Source organism: Piliocolobus tephrosceles, chromosome 6, assembly GCF_002776525.5.
Source record: "Piliocolobus tephrosceles isolate RC106 chromosome 6, ASM277652v3, whole genome shotgun sequence".
NCBI classification, from domain to species: Eukaryota; Metazoa; Chordata; class Mammalia; order Primates; family Cercopithecidae; genus Piliocolobus; species Piliocolobus tephrosceles.
In genome coordinates, this window is record NC_045439.1 from 10,220,931 (window position 1) to 10,235,894 (window position 14,964).

Consider the following 14,964-nt stretch of genomic DNA (forward strand, 5'->3'; position numbering starts at 1 on the left):
TTTGGTAGGGGAGGCAGGGCACGGCCCGATGCTTCCAGAAATGTCTGGACCCAAATCTACCTTGAAGGGAGCTAGCTGTGAGCTGTGTGCATTTCACAATCTGTCCATTTACGTTTTTGCGGAGATGTTCAATTTGCTAATAACTTGGAGCGGGGAGGGTTTCTGTCCTTTCCGGAGGCAGCTGGCACACAAGCACAGGTGCCAGAGAGTGAGGAACAGGTGTGGGGACCCCAAGTCTCTTGGCTGGTGGGACTCGGACGAAGGGCCTGAGGAGAGTGGCTTTTGGGTCCAGGACAGATCATTTGCTAAGGTAGCTTGTTTCAAAGTGTGGCCCATCTGTTTTGAAATCCCCAGAGATATTAGCCAGTCCTTGGGGACTGTAACAGAAATATTGGGACCCCCAAACGCTTTATGCCAAAGGGAAAGTTAAGCCTGGAGACTGAGTCAAGCAATATTGTCATCCTTCTTCCTAATGACAGCTGTAATCTCACAAGCTTAGACATTAGCCAGACCCCCACAGAAAAGAAAAGGCCTCAGATATCTCCCCATGACTACCCCCACACATTGTTCTTTATTGGGTGAAACCTTTCAGGATGTGGATCTTACCACAAAACAAGGACACATCAATTGTAACTTGAGGTCCGCAATCCAAGCCTAGCTCCTCACACTCAAATCTGTTAGAGTCACACTGATGGTGCTGATGTCCCCAGGGACAGCACGAAAACAAGGCAAGGGCAAGATGAGATGAGTTCTCCTTCTGCCTAACCTCCTCTTCTACATACTTTCACCACTTCAAGGACATGTGTAAATACTGCGAAAGAAAAATAAAATTAAAATCCCGGGACCCCAAACTCACTAAGCCAAAGGGAAAAGTCCAGCTGGGAGCTGGGTCATGCAACCTGCCTCCTGTTTTGTGTCTAAGTGGGTAAGACTTCCCTCCCTCTCATTTTGCTCACAGGGAAATTCCTTGTGGGTCCCGAGATCTTTATCTTCAAGCAGCTGTGTTGTATTTCACCCTCATGATGTAAATTAACAGCTTAGCTTCACAGGTATGGGACAAAGGATAGAACCAAAAGTCATCCCTCTGCTCACCTGAGGCGAGTGCATATCTGACAGCTTCCTATACGCTATGATTATGATTATGATTATGATTATTTGAGATAGAGTCTTGCTCTGTCGCCCAGGCTGGAGTGCAGCGGTGCGATCTCAGCTCCCTGCAGCCTCTGCCTGCTGGGTTCAAATGATTCTCCTGCCTCAGCTTCTCATGCCTGGCTAATTTTTGTATTTTTAGTAGAGACAGGCTTTCACCATGTTGGACAGGCTGGTCTTGAATTCTTGACCTCAGGTAATCCACCCACCTTGGCCTCCTAAACTGCTGGGATTACAGGCGTGAGCTACAGTGCCCAGCCCTGTGATTATTTTATCTTATATAAAAATGCAGATTGACTGAGCACCAGGTGAACGCCGAATTGATGATCCCTCCACCTGCTTCTTTCACATGAAAAATGTGCATTCAGTGAAGTGAATGAAAAGGCTCAAAGGGGTGCTACTGTTTGCTTCTCTATGCTACCTTTCCCCTCTTTTTCCTCCCTCTTTCCCCTACCGCCTGCTCTTTTCCCTTTAAATAGTGAAGCCCCTTCTTTGAAAGAATCATGGGCCAGAGATGTTTCCTGTGATTTTGTGTCCCTCTTTCCTGGGTGCGTCCTTAACCTTGGCAAAATAAACTTTAAAAATAATTGAGACCTGCCTCAGTCAGTTTCTCTTTGATTTACAATACTAAGCCTCAGGAAAACCTCTTCGGAGAGCATAGGCCACATATATTTTCTGTGGTTTGTGTTTTTCCCAGGTGCACCCTCAAACTCTCGATAAACGTCATTTGAAGCTTATCAACTCAGTAAACCTCGACTGACTGAGACTTGCCACAGTCTGTCATTTCGGTGAATAGTACCCAGACCTCAAATCACAGTCCCCAGAGCAGGGCCCTGACACCTGCGTGGGTGACCAGCCTGCAGGTGCTTCTAATGTACAATAAAATTTAGTCTTTCTCCAGCAGACCACCCCTGCCACTGGAGTGTGACCCCTTAGGAAACCCGCAGAGAAGAGGAGAATCAACCTCATGATCATGATAGCAACCACAGAAGTGACAGGGCTGTGCTGGAGCCTGGCGCTGTGCAGGTCGCAACACCCCGCGGACGTCCCCGCAGGCACTGCTCATTTCCAGATGTCGCTCAGCTGGGCCACTTCTCTGTGCCCCCTGCCCCCCTCCTCACTGCCCTTCACCGGTGGCACAGATCAGAGAGGGTCAGAGGGGTTGGCAGTGAATGGGATGGGACAGGCCAGAGTGAATCTAAAGTTTGAGCCCTGAAGAGAAGCGTGAGAAGGACTCTTGCTATCAGTGCCTGCAGGCTCATTGCCTGGACACAGGAGTGTGTGCATGTCAGAGAGGGCTTTTTTCTGGACACCCTCGAGCGGCTGTGGCCTTACTGCAAGGCAAATGCAATCTCTGTGACCGTCCCAGACCCTCACTCCTGCCTCTGTAGACCGTCCGTCTGGTACCTGAGCTCCTGCAGTGTGCCTGACACCCGCTTTCACTACATCAGCACAATCAGAGGTCAGCCTCCCAGTGGTCCTCAAAAACAGGAATGATGATCCCCATTGTACAGGAGAAGAAACTGAGGCTCAGAGAACTTTCCTGGTAGGTAAGTGATAAGGGTGGAATTCAAATCCAGAGCTGTGTTTGTTCCACCCTGCTTTATGCTGTGATGACTTTTTTGGAATGTATGCGGGGTAGGGGTACACATTTCTAGCCTCCAGAATCCTCCAGAGCCGTCAGTGATGAAAGAGTCAAAGAAATACTTCATGCCTTAGGTTTGCTCTTGAAAGAAACCCTGGAGTGGGTGTTTTGGGGAAGCAGAGCCTTAGGTCCCCAGGAAAACCAGAGGAACTCAGAGGAGGAATTGAGGATTTAACACTTTTCATGGAGGGCAGATTCAGTAGCTATGGATATTTAGCTCAGAGAGAAGCAATAGGACTAGAATGGTACAAACCCCAAGGAAACGAAAGTGGGCCCATTGCTCAGTGGGGGATAGTTGGAGGAAGAACTTTTAAATAGTAGAACTCTCCTGAGATGGAATGGGCTGCCTTGCAAAGTAGTGAGCTCCCCATTCTTGAAGGCATGCACACTAAGATGGATATTCACGGGGCAGGGGATTCCGGGACCGAGTGGATGTCAGAAGTGATGCATTTGGGGCCTTAAGTCTTGGCAGGTCTGATTTTTGCCTCATGACCCTGAGGTACTGTAATTGTCCTAAGTGCCTTCTGAATCCTCAAAGCAACATGCAGACCTGCTCTGTGTGCCTTTTTCTTTTTTTAAGAGCAGTTTTAGATTCACAGCAAAATTGAGCAGAAAGTACAGAGACTTCCCGTATATCCCCTGTACCCACACATGCATAGCCTCCCCCGTTACTCAAATCCCCCACAAGAGCAGTCAATTTGTTGTAATTGATGAATCTGCATTGACACATCATCATCACCCAAAGTCCATAGTTTTCATCAGGGTTCGCTCTTGGTGATGGACATTCTGTGGGTTTGGACAAATGCATAATGCCATGTATCTACCATTATAGTATCATACAGAAGTTTCACTGCCCTAAAAGTCCTTTGGTTTTCTCCTCCAGCTCTCTCCTCCCTCCCTCTAATTCCTGGCAACCATTGATTTTTTTATTTTTTACTGTCTTCATAGTTGTGCCTTTTTCCAGAATGTCACATATAGTTGAAATCATACAGCATATGCCTTTTCAGAGCGGCTTCATTCACTTAGTGATAGGTCCTGTGTGCTTTTTTTTTTTTTTTTTTTGAGACGGAGTCTCGCTCTGTCGCCCAGGCTGGAGTGCAGTGGCCAGATCTCAGCTCACTGCAAGCTCCGCCTCCCGGGTTTACGCCATTCTCCCGCCTCAGCCTCCTGAGTAGCTGGGACTACAGGCGCCTGCCACCTCACCCGGCTAGCTTTTTGTATTTTTTTAGTAGAGACGGGGTTTCACCATGTTAGCCAGGATGGTCTCGATCTCCTGACCTCGTGATCCGCCCGTCTCGGCCTCCCAAAGTGCTGGGATTACAGGCTTGAGCCACCGCGCCCGGCCCCTGTGTGCTTTTTTATTGCCTGCTATATGAGCAATATTTATTTATTCATGTAACCATTCAGCATTTCAGCAAACACTGACCCATGTTGGGCTAGGCATCATTTTGAGTGCAGAAGAGGCAGCTTGAGAGGAGAGATGAGGCCCCTGCTTTCATTCTGAAAACCAGAGTCTCCTGGTGCTATGATCTGAATGCCTGTGTCCCTCCAAAATTCACCTGTTGAGACTTAGTCCCCAAGGTGGTGATATTAAGAGTTGAGGCTTCTGGGGGGTCATGAGATCATGAGGTCCCCCCTCCTCGTGAATGGAACTGGTGCTCTTTAAAAGAGGCCTGGGAGAGCGTGTTCACCCTTCCACCATATGAGGATACATAGAAGATGCCATCTATGAGGACTAGGTCCTCACCAGACACCCAATTTGCCAGTGCCTTGATCTCGGGCTCCCCAGCCTCCAGCACTGTGAGCAGTAAATGTCTGTTTTTCAATAAATTACCCAGTCTAAAGTATTTCTTATAGCAGCTCAAATAGGCTACGACATCAGGCAAGTCTGCAGGGCTTCCCCCGCTCTGCCCAGGTGGCCCCTCCCTGACCACAAGCAGCACAGGTGAGGGGGCTGCCCTAATGTTACCCCTGGAGCCCTTGAACTTGTTACTGAGTCAGTCACTGTGTTAGCAGAGACCACGTGGCGCAGTTATTAGGCTGTTGCAAAAGTCATTGCGATTTTTGGTGTTACTTCCAATGGCAAGAACCGCAACGACTTTTGCACCAACCTAATATTTCCATGTTGGATCCCACTGGCAGGCAACGACCAAATTCAAAGTCCTCAGACCCACTGTGCAGGCCCAGCCATGGGAACCTCCTCCTGTTTGCAAGGGAGGGAATCCCAAAGAGACTTAACCCCAAAGAGGTTGAGGGATTTCCCTGGACACTGAGTGGAGGGCTGGCTGAGGTCGTGTCCCCGCTCTGAGACTCAGTTTCCTCTGTGCAGTGAGAAGCTTGGAGTGCAGGGTTGCAGGGAGAGCTGGGATGAGGCCTGGGGTCCTGCCTGTGGGGACAGCACACATGCTTCCTCTTTTTCATCCACAGACGCCTACTCCTGGCTGTCTTTCCCCAAGCAGGGGAAACAGCAAATGCTTCCTCCAAGCTTGTGGGGCTCACGACTGTGGAATGTCTCTTGCTGCTGCCAGGGCTTGAAGGACACAGCACACACAGGTTTTTCTCCAGAGAACCTGGGGCAGGGGATGTTAGCAATGTCCTCTGGGGTCGCTCACCAGTCCCCCTGCCACCTAAGCCCTTCTCCCACTCAGAAATGGAATTAGGGGTGGGGTTGGCTGGGGAGCCCCCCATCACCCCACACCCGTGCCAGAGTTCCCATTTCCTGTAGGCTGGCGAGCCACAGGCGGCCTGTGACTCAGTGAGGCACATTCTGACCTGCCCGGAACAGCAACACCTGCTGTCCACCTCCACCCAGGCTGCAGAAGCGACCTACTCTTCAGCAACTCGAACCACAGCTGCCATTTATTTAGTGCCTATGACACACATGGTGCTCCACAGGCAAGAGCCTACTTCTGTCTTTCCACAAAGAGAAATTACCAGGTCTTCTTTACAGTTCAGGAGACGGGGACAAAATAACTCGCCCAAAAACGTCACTCACAGGGTGAGAGCAGAACTAGAACTCCAACCTGGGCTGGATGCAAAGCCGGTGCTCGGAACCCCTGCACCATCCTGCCCCCCATCCCGATCAGCGAGGACCACTAAGTCCTTCTGAGATAGTCACCACCACCTGCCTCCTGGAGGCACATCAGCCAGTATTCACTAACCCCTCCCGCCTGCTTCTGATTTAACCCTGCCATCCCCCGGGAGCCAGCAAGCAGGCTGCTTTGCAGACAGAGAAACTGAGGCTTAGAGAGGTTGAGTAGCTTGTCCAGGGTCACACAGGGCCAACGAGTGGCAGGGCTGTGAGTGAAAAGCCAGGTTCTGGTGCCTCCACCCAGCACCCGTCCCTGCTGTACCACGCCTCGCTGCCTTACTCCAAGGTGTCCACCCAAAGTATGTGAAAATCCAATCACGAAATCCCTCACACACTGGACACACACAAGCCTGTCTGTCACCTTGATTCAGAGAAGAGAAACCTACAACAGACAAACAGGGCGATTCCTGCTGCTGGGAACCCTTCTTCCCATTGCCTGTCAGACCTCGCCTCCGGAAGGAAGAGAACTTTTCCCAACTCCCCATGACCAGAGGGAAACTTCTCCCGGCTGCCTGCCCTCCTTCCCTCTGAGCTGGGACAGCTTGTCCTCCCAGCAAAGGTGAGGCGGCTGGACCAGCCCCTGCCCGGCACCCACCTTCTCCGGAGCAAGCAGCATGGGCACTTCAGTCACTCCCTGGGTACTGCCAGGCAGCCTGATGTCCCCACCGTCCCCACCCCTCCTTGGAGCCCAGAGGCCAGAGCTGTAGTGGCGGCGAGAACAGCTCATCTTTCAAGGGCTGGGTGGTGATGTCATCAGCCTCCTGGGCACTTCCCCCTCCGCCTCCAGCCGAGCTGCTCTCCTGCCCAGCCCGAGCCAGGCTGCCTGTGGGGCCAGGGTGGCTGCGGTCACCTTTGCTCTCCACTCTGCCACCCTCTGAGCCCTGGGGGCCAGCAAGGCTCTTGGAAGATTTCCATGTTTGCTGCCCACTGGAGTCGTGGTATGGCAAAAGCGTCCCTCCTGGCTGACCACAAAGTGGCCTGTGGAGCCCCATGTGAATAAATTTGCCTCACGCAACATTTATTTCTTATCACTATTTATTTTCCTAAGGTGGTTGTTTTGTGTCTGAGTTTTGGATGTAAACAGTGGGCATTTACGCGGAAGGTGTAAACAGAGGGTGGCCAAGAGGGCAGGGGGAGTCCTGGGATTTCTTTGTACAGCTCCCAAGGGCGACAGTGGCAGAAGCTGTCCTGTTTCCTGGGGATGGGTGTTTGTGCTCCCCTGAGACACGCGGCCGTATCTTTGGAGATATATGGTGGTGGTTTCTTCCATGTCAATGCTCAGATCGGCTTTCTCGGTTTTGCTCAAAGACTTACTAACAATCTGTAGCACTTTACACTCCCAGGCCTGAGACGGTAGGAGCTGGAAAGGGCAGGGACTTTTAAAATATTTTTTTTTGAAGCCTTAAAACCTTTATTTCAGAAGAGAACAGATAAGAGTGGGCCCAGTGGATCTGGGGAAGAGAAAGCAGGGCCAGAGGACGCCCCCCAAGCCCATCCGCTCCCCTTCCCTGTGACTTGATTCATATCAAGCCTATAAACCAGCGATCCAGCCTGATCCCATCATCATGGAGACAGGGAAACAGAGTCTCAGATGAGTTTATGGGCGGCCTGGGCACTAGCCCTGTCTTGGCTGTGAAGTGGCTATAGGCCCTTGAGTGAAGGCCCTCCCTGGCTTGGCTGTGTGGTTGACTCCTCTGTGCACCTGCCTGTTCAACCACAACCACATAAAGTCAGGGCTCCTTAATCTGGAGTTTCCTGACTTTCCAGTTGGGGACAGAGGTCTGTGGATAGGCTGCCCAGCGTCCACCAGCCCTCTGAAAAGGTGTGTCTGTGCTTTATCCCCTATGGAGCCTCTTCTATAGCTTTCACTAAAATATTGAAGAGCTGTGATATCCACAACATATTGAGACCTGCGTGAGCGTCTAGAGACCCTCTGAAGTCTCTTCCAACTTAGATATTGTAGGGCTCTGCATCTATGAGTTGAAAATCCTCAAGGATCTGAATCCAGTGTTGACACTTCTGTAAATATCATTGACAGAGAAATCTCCAAAAGACATCTGTCCATCTACACACGTCTCCGTCCATTTCTGTCATATAGTTTTTTAAAAAGTCTACTTTAATCCAATTTTGATGTCCTGGCGGGAGGCCAGTCAGTGAGCAGCTGATTAAGTTCACATTCTGGCCCTTTCTCTTACCAGGTTCTCACACTCTGGGCCACTAGGCACCTGCCCTGATTGCCTTGGAGCCAGGTACCAAATAATAATGGACAGTTCCCATCATCTGGAACTCACAAAATTATTCAAATCAGCCAATCCATAGGCAGCCAAGGAAAACTCCTTAACACCACCCCATGTGTCACACACAGCTGCCACCTATAGCTCCAGCTTGCTGGGACCCTGTCCCCAGCTGCACATCCTATGCAGCCCAGCCTGACAGCATCTCATTTGGAGCTGTAAGAAACAAAAGTTCTACCTTTCATTTCTCTGAGTGTCACTATGTTGTGTCCTGCTATCAAAATAATCTTTTAATCTTGTAAAATAATTACACATTCTTCCATTCATCTACACTGGTATCTACCCACACATCCACCCACCTGCCTATCCACCTATGCATCCATTCATTCACTTATTCACCCGTCTGTCTGTCCATCCATCTATCTATCCATCGATCCATCCATCCATCCATCCATCCATCCATCCATCCATCCATCCATCCATTGGTCCATCCCTCCTTCCCTCCTTCCCTCCATCCACCCACACACTCATTTATCAGGTACCCACATAACCAGGCAGTACATTGTCAAGTAGAAGTGAATGAATCAGACATCCCCGTGCCTCGGAGGAGTTTACCCTGAGGCCAGTCCCCTGCCTATGGGCAGAGCCAGGATGAGGATTTCAAAGTGTTCCTTGAGGACTCAGTAGCACCCAGTTTATGTCTGGAATGGCACACTTTTGTACTGCATTTTTGCTATGAGAAGGTTTGCCTCAACACTCCTGCAAAGTCCCTGCAGCAGCAACCTTATTACACTCCTCACCACTCAGACTGCTTGGCTGAGATCTGCAGGAGGTGGCTCAGCCCTGTAAAGGCTCCAGATTCAAGTCAGCCAAACTGCATTCAGCAAGGACCACAGGAGGGATCCAGTTATTTTGGCAAAACCCTGCCCCACTTAGCAGGGCTCCTTCACATGGCACGGTAAGAAGCTATTCCTCCTGCTCCCTCCTCCCAGGCCACTGCAGCCTCCCCAGCCATGGCCGGCCCTCTACTTCTGTCCCACAGATCCCCCTTATGCTCCTGAGTGGGGCAGGATTGCACTTGACCCAGGGCCTTTGATGTGACCATCTCTGCCTGAAATGCCTTTTCTCGCCCTCGCTTGAATGCCTGCTCTTCTCTTGGGAGACTGCATGGGGGCCTTTCCTGAAGCCCCTGGTCCAGTCCGCACCTCTTGCCTGCCTGTTTTCTAACACACCCTGGAATTTTTCTTGGCGGACTGAGAACACCAGGAGGCAAGGACTCCGTCTTACTTGTTGCTATTTATGGCCCGGCACACAGAAGGCGCCCTCTGCAAGGACCACAAGCAATCTATGGGGAAAAGTGCCCAGATCCAACCTTCCTGGGATGAAGGAAAGACCAGGCCAAACAGAATAGCATAAAAGCGGGCTGTAGGCATGTATGTATATGTTTGTTTATGAATGTCCACCCTCCACCCCGATGTTCCCGAACATTCTTTCCACATGTCTGTGTGTGAGGCACAGGTGCTCCCGGGAAGGCCATTATTCTATTCGTCGCCTCCAGAAAGCCACTCCCTGGTCCTCTGTGGATCAGCAGCTGCCCTGCAAAAGGCTGACCAGTTACACTCACGTCAGACAGACCAGCAGGGAAACGGGAAAGCAGGGTCAGAGGATAAGCGCTGATTTGGGTTCATGGCAAAACCCATACAGAGCCTGTAGTTTGGCGCTAACGCTCACACCTAAGAACCCTACAGAGCCTCTGCGTCCCCAAAGCACCTCCCAGCCCATGTGCCCGTGAATGCCGTCTCTGCCTCTGGCGTCCCTTCCTAGAGGCCTCCTGCACGGCCTGTGGGGGCGCTGTCCTCTGGCACAGGCCTGACCCCCCAGCCCTAGCCCCGCATGGTGACTCAACTCGCTGTCAAGTGATCTCTGTAGCAAGCCCGTAATAAGCACACGACCCTTCACAACAGCCCAGTGATATGGTTACCAGTCAGTATCCCCATTTTACAGATGGAGAATCAGAGGCTGAGAGAAGTTACTTAACTTGGCCTAAATCCTGCAGTCTGGAAACAGCAGAGGCAAGAGCTGAGCCCAAGTCTGACTCCATCTGCATGTCTTCCCTTCCCCCAGATGAAAATGCAGCGTTTTAAAAAAGCTGATCATGGCCGAGTGCCGTGGCTCACGCCTGTAATCCCAGCACTTTGGGAAGCCAAGGCAGACGGATCATCTGAGGTCAGGAGTTCAAGACCAGCCTGGCCAACATGGCAAAACCCTGTCTCTACTAAAATATATATAAATGAGCCAGTAGTGGTGGCACACACCTGTAATGCCAGTTACTCGGGAGGCTGAGGCAGGAGAATCACTTGATCCTGGGAGACAGAGGTTGCAGTGAGCCAAGATTATGCCACTACACTCCAGCCTGGGCAACAGAGTGAGACTCTGTCTCAAAAAAAAAAAAAAAAAGCTGATCACATACATAATATGGATGTGTTGTTTCTCTACTGTTTGAACTTAATGTGTACGATAAAAAGTGAAAATCAACTGAAAAGTGTAGAGCTTGGAGATGATTAAGAATTTGATGCCAGCTGGGTGCGGTGGCTCATGCCTGTAATCCTAGCACTTTGGGAGGCCGAGGCAGGTGGATCACTTGAGGTCAGGGGTTTGAGACCAGCCTGGCCAGCATGGTGAAACCCCATCTCTTAATACAAAAATACAAAAATTAGCCAGGTGTGGTGGCAGGAGCCTGTAATCCCAGCTACTCGGGAGGCTGAGGCAGAAGAATCGCTTGAACCCAGGAGGCGGAGGTTGCAGTGAGCCGAGATGGCACCACTACACTCCAGCCTGGGCAACAGAGTGAAACTGTGTCTCAAATTAAAAAAAAAAAAAGAATTTGAAGCCATGTTTCTGTGTGTTTACATATATTCATTATATAGTGTTATATATGTCTGTACTTCAATATACCCCACTTTACATGAACAGGATCATATTACACATGCTGTTGTTGTAAGCGGAATTTCCCCCTTTCCTATTGCTCTGTTTCTTCTTGCACTGCTCTACCTCCAGCCACCATCCTTTCCTGAGCATTCACAAAAACGTATGACAGCCAGGCCAACTACAGAATTTGTGGGACTCCGTACAAAGTGAGAAAGGGGCCCGTTCCTCAAAAAGCGGGAAAGAAATGTTGGTAAAGGTATTAAGTCATAAGGCTTTTTCCTTTCTTCTGTGGTCTCTCTTTTGACTTGTCATGACAAGTGTTCCTTTTTGTTGTTGTGTGTTTGTTATTTTGAGACCAGGTCTCACTCTGTTGCCTCCCAGGCTGGAGTGCAGTGGTGTGGTGTCATCTTGGCTCACTGTAACCTCCGCCTCCCAGGTTCAAGAGATTCTCTTGACTCAGCCTGTCGAGTAGCTGGGATTACAAGTGTGTGCCACCATGCCCAGCTAATTTTTGTATTTTTGGTAGAGATGAGGTTTTACCATGTTGGCCAGGCTAGTCTCAAACTCCTGACCTCAAGTGATCTCCCCACCTCAGCCTCCCAAAGTGCTGGGATTACAGGAGTGAGCCACCTGCTCCCGGCCTGTCATGGCGTATTTAAAATTTGCTATTTAATGTTGTTTCAAGTATAGAAAAATTAAAATGTTAAATTATTAGCATGCATTTACCATTTACCTTGATATCACTCAAGGCCAGTTACAAACACAAAAACCAGTGCATTTAGCTCTTATTTAAAACGACCAGGGTTGTGCAATTTCTATTTCACAGCTTGCAGGCGCACGTGTATTTTGTTTTTACCAGGACAGCAGAAACACTGTAGAAAACAAGCTCATCTGTTTTCCTTTCACTTCTTGGTATGTGCATGTTTCATCAGCACTCTCTACCTTCCTCTTACAGGGAGTGGGGGGACTGAAAGGAGCAGGAACTCGGGGGCCCTGCCCTCCCCTTTCCTCCTAAGCACCATTTTCGGTGGGTGTGGTTAGCCAATGTAGGGAAACAACACCAGCAAGGAAGGATGTGACGGGGTCTCTTGCCTTGGTGTCTGTTAGAACGCCGCTGTCTTCTTTCTGCCTTTGAAGCAAGTCCCAGTTTGAATGGAAAGCGTGGCCGCTGGATGGAACACCTTGGACTCACTTTGAGCGTCTCTGAACCGGGCACCACCGCTTCCAGCACAGAGACCTGGAGCAAGTTCTCTGGGGAAATGAGCCCTACCCTCCACCTCCAGAGGTTGCTGTGCAAACAAGGGAGAGAGGAACTGCCTAGTTCCTCGCCCAGGGCTTGGCAGGGACTTCCCCCACTCAGAGACTTTTCTCCTTTGGGAGGCCGAGACGGGCGGATCACGAGGTCAGGAGATCGAGACCATCCTGGCTAACACGGTGAAGCCCCGTCTCTACTAAAAAAAAAATACAAAAAACTAGCCGGGCGAGGTGGCGGGCGCCTGTAGTCCCAGCTACTCCGGAGGCTGAGGCAGGAGAATGGCGTAAACCCGGGAGGCGGAGCTTGCAGTGAGCTGAGATCTGGCCACCGCACTCCAGCCCGGGCGACAGAGCAAGACTCCGTCTCAAAAAAAAAAAAAAAGAAATTCAAGTGGGTAGATTTAATCTGCTATTATCCTTTCCCCTAAAAGCTGGTGTCTTATAAATAGAGGTCCTTAGTGTTAAGGAAATATGCGAAGTCCTCTGAAGGGTTTATGAAATGCATTTGGAAGAAACAAATGCTTCAAGCAAACAAAGTCCTGGCTATTCCTGGTGCAAAAACCTTCAGAAGTGAGATGGAGAGGGGCCTGAGGTGGAGGGCAAGGTGAAGAAAAGAGACCAGTTCTTTCTCCGTCCGTCTGTCTGTCTGCTGCCCTGGGAGGTGACGGTGGGTCCTGGTCTGATGGGGATGGCAGATAATCGATCATCCCCAGGTTTGGCGGGAAGTAGCCCTCAGCCTGGCAGTCGGCCTGGCCATGCTTCCTAATTCTGTCCTTGGCAGTGGAGCTGTCGTCTGCAGGTCTGGAGCGGCAGTTACTCACTTCCTGGTGCTGGGACATCCGCCTGGGGGACTCTGAGGCAGGGGCAGTGGGGCCGGCTCCTCCCCTCGCCTCCTGGAATTCCTCAGGCCTCTCTTCTCCTGGGATGGACAACTGAGCCAGAGTCCCAGGGTGCCCGCTCAGCCTGCCCATAGCATTGCCCTCCCCACCCCATCTGCCTTCCATATCCCAAGTTCAGGTTCCATCCTATTGGCCACCAGAGGTGGCACAAGGGGCCCCCCTGCCTCCAGGGAGACACAGGAGTGGGGGTTGGCACCTGGCAGGAGCCCTGCATGATCTAGCCATGTCCCCCTGGTCCGCGGGTCTACCAGTCGGCTCCTTCACCTGACCAGGCCTCCAGTGCCCTGGGGCCTTGTTCTTGGCTCACACTGTGCTTGGCGTGTGTTGTTCCTCCCCTGGACTTCCTTCCTTGCAGCGCTGCAGACCCAGTCCCGTTACTCTCCAGCCCGGCATGATGTGCCTGCTCCCAAAGCCTGCGTTCCCTCTGAGTCGCTTTATCACAGCCTCTTACTGTCTGTCTGTGACTTCCCAAGTGCCCCATGATTTATCCTCCTTCAAGGCCCTGGGCCAGGGTCCTCCTGTCCTCTGATCACTTGTCACCAGGGTGGGTCTAACCCCCCTGTCCACCCATGCCCTTTATAACACAGAGATAGCATCTGCTGTACGGGTTGTGGAAATTAGATGAGATGATTGTTACGAGGCAAGAAGCAGAGCGGCAGGCCTGTGGCAAGGACTGCACAAGACAGCCACAGACCTTCACAGACGCCTTCAAACCCAGCACCGCCACTCACAACTCACACAAGCCTGGGCAGGAGCCCCAGGCTCCTCATCAGTAGAATGGAAGTATTCACACGAATAGGTCCATCACAGGGCTACTGGGATGGCCAGGTGGGAATCTGCATAAAGCCCAATCCTCACTGGATTACTCTTCTCTTCTTGGCAGTGGCCACAAGCACTCCTTTTCCTCTCTTTTGAAAAAATCAAGGTGAAACTCACATAACATAAAATTACCCATTTTGAAGTGTGTAATTCAGTGGCGTTTAGTACATTCGCAATATTGTACAACTCTCACTTCTATCCAGTTCCAAAACATTTCATCACCCCCAAAGAGGACTACATTACTCACCAAGCAGTTGCTCCCATAACCCCCTCCCCGCCCAGCCCCTGGCCACCACCAGCTGACTTTACGATTCTATGGATTTGCCTATTCTGGACATTTCATATAAATGAAACCTTACAATATGCAAACTTTCGTGTCTGACTTCTTTCTCTTAGCAAAACGCTTTTGAGGCTCATCCGCGACATGGTTTGGATATTTGACCCCTTCCAATCTCATATTGAAATGTGACCTAAGGTGTTGGAGGTGGGCTGAGGGGTTGATGACTGGGTCATGGGGGCAATCCCTCAGGAATGGCTTGGTGCTGTCCTCACAGTAATGAGTTCCCACTCGATGAGCTCCCTCAAGAGCCAGTGGTTTAAAAGATCCTGGCAACTCCTCCCTCTCTCTCTTGCTTCCTCTCTTGCCACATGACAGGCCACCTTCCAGTTGCCTTCCGCCATGATCATAAGCTTCCTGAGCCCTCACCAGAAGCAGATGCCAGCACTATGCTTCCTGTACAGTCTGCAGAACTGTGAGCCAAACAACCTCTTTTCTTTACAAGTTACCCCGTGTCAGGTCTTTCTTTCCCTCTCTTTCTTTCTTTCTTTCTTTCTTTCTTTCTTTCTTTCTTTCTTTCTTTCTTTCTTTCTTTCTTTCTTTCTTTCTTTCCTTCTTTCCCTTTCTTTCTTTCTTTCTTTCTTTCTTTCTTTCTTTCTTTCTTTCTT

The 14,964-nt window shown here is 50.5% G+C and overlaps 1 protein-coding gene across 2 annotated transcripts in view; it reads right to left on the bottom strand.

The window, feature by feature from the left end:
• Positions 1-6,637, bottom strand: part of BDKRB2 (bradykinin receptor B2) — a 39,000-nt gene extending 32,363 nt beyond the window's left edge. The window contains exon 1 of one of the 2 annotated variants that reach the window (XM_023205578.2): positions 6,481-6,637. The gene's annotated coding sequence lies outside the window, so the exon portion shown is untranslated. The remainder of the gene's footprint in view (positions 1-6,480) is intronic. The other variant, XM_023205579.2, reaches the window with a different exon arrangement.
• Positions 6,638-14,964: the final 8,327 nt, after the last annotated feature.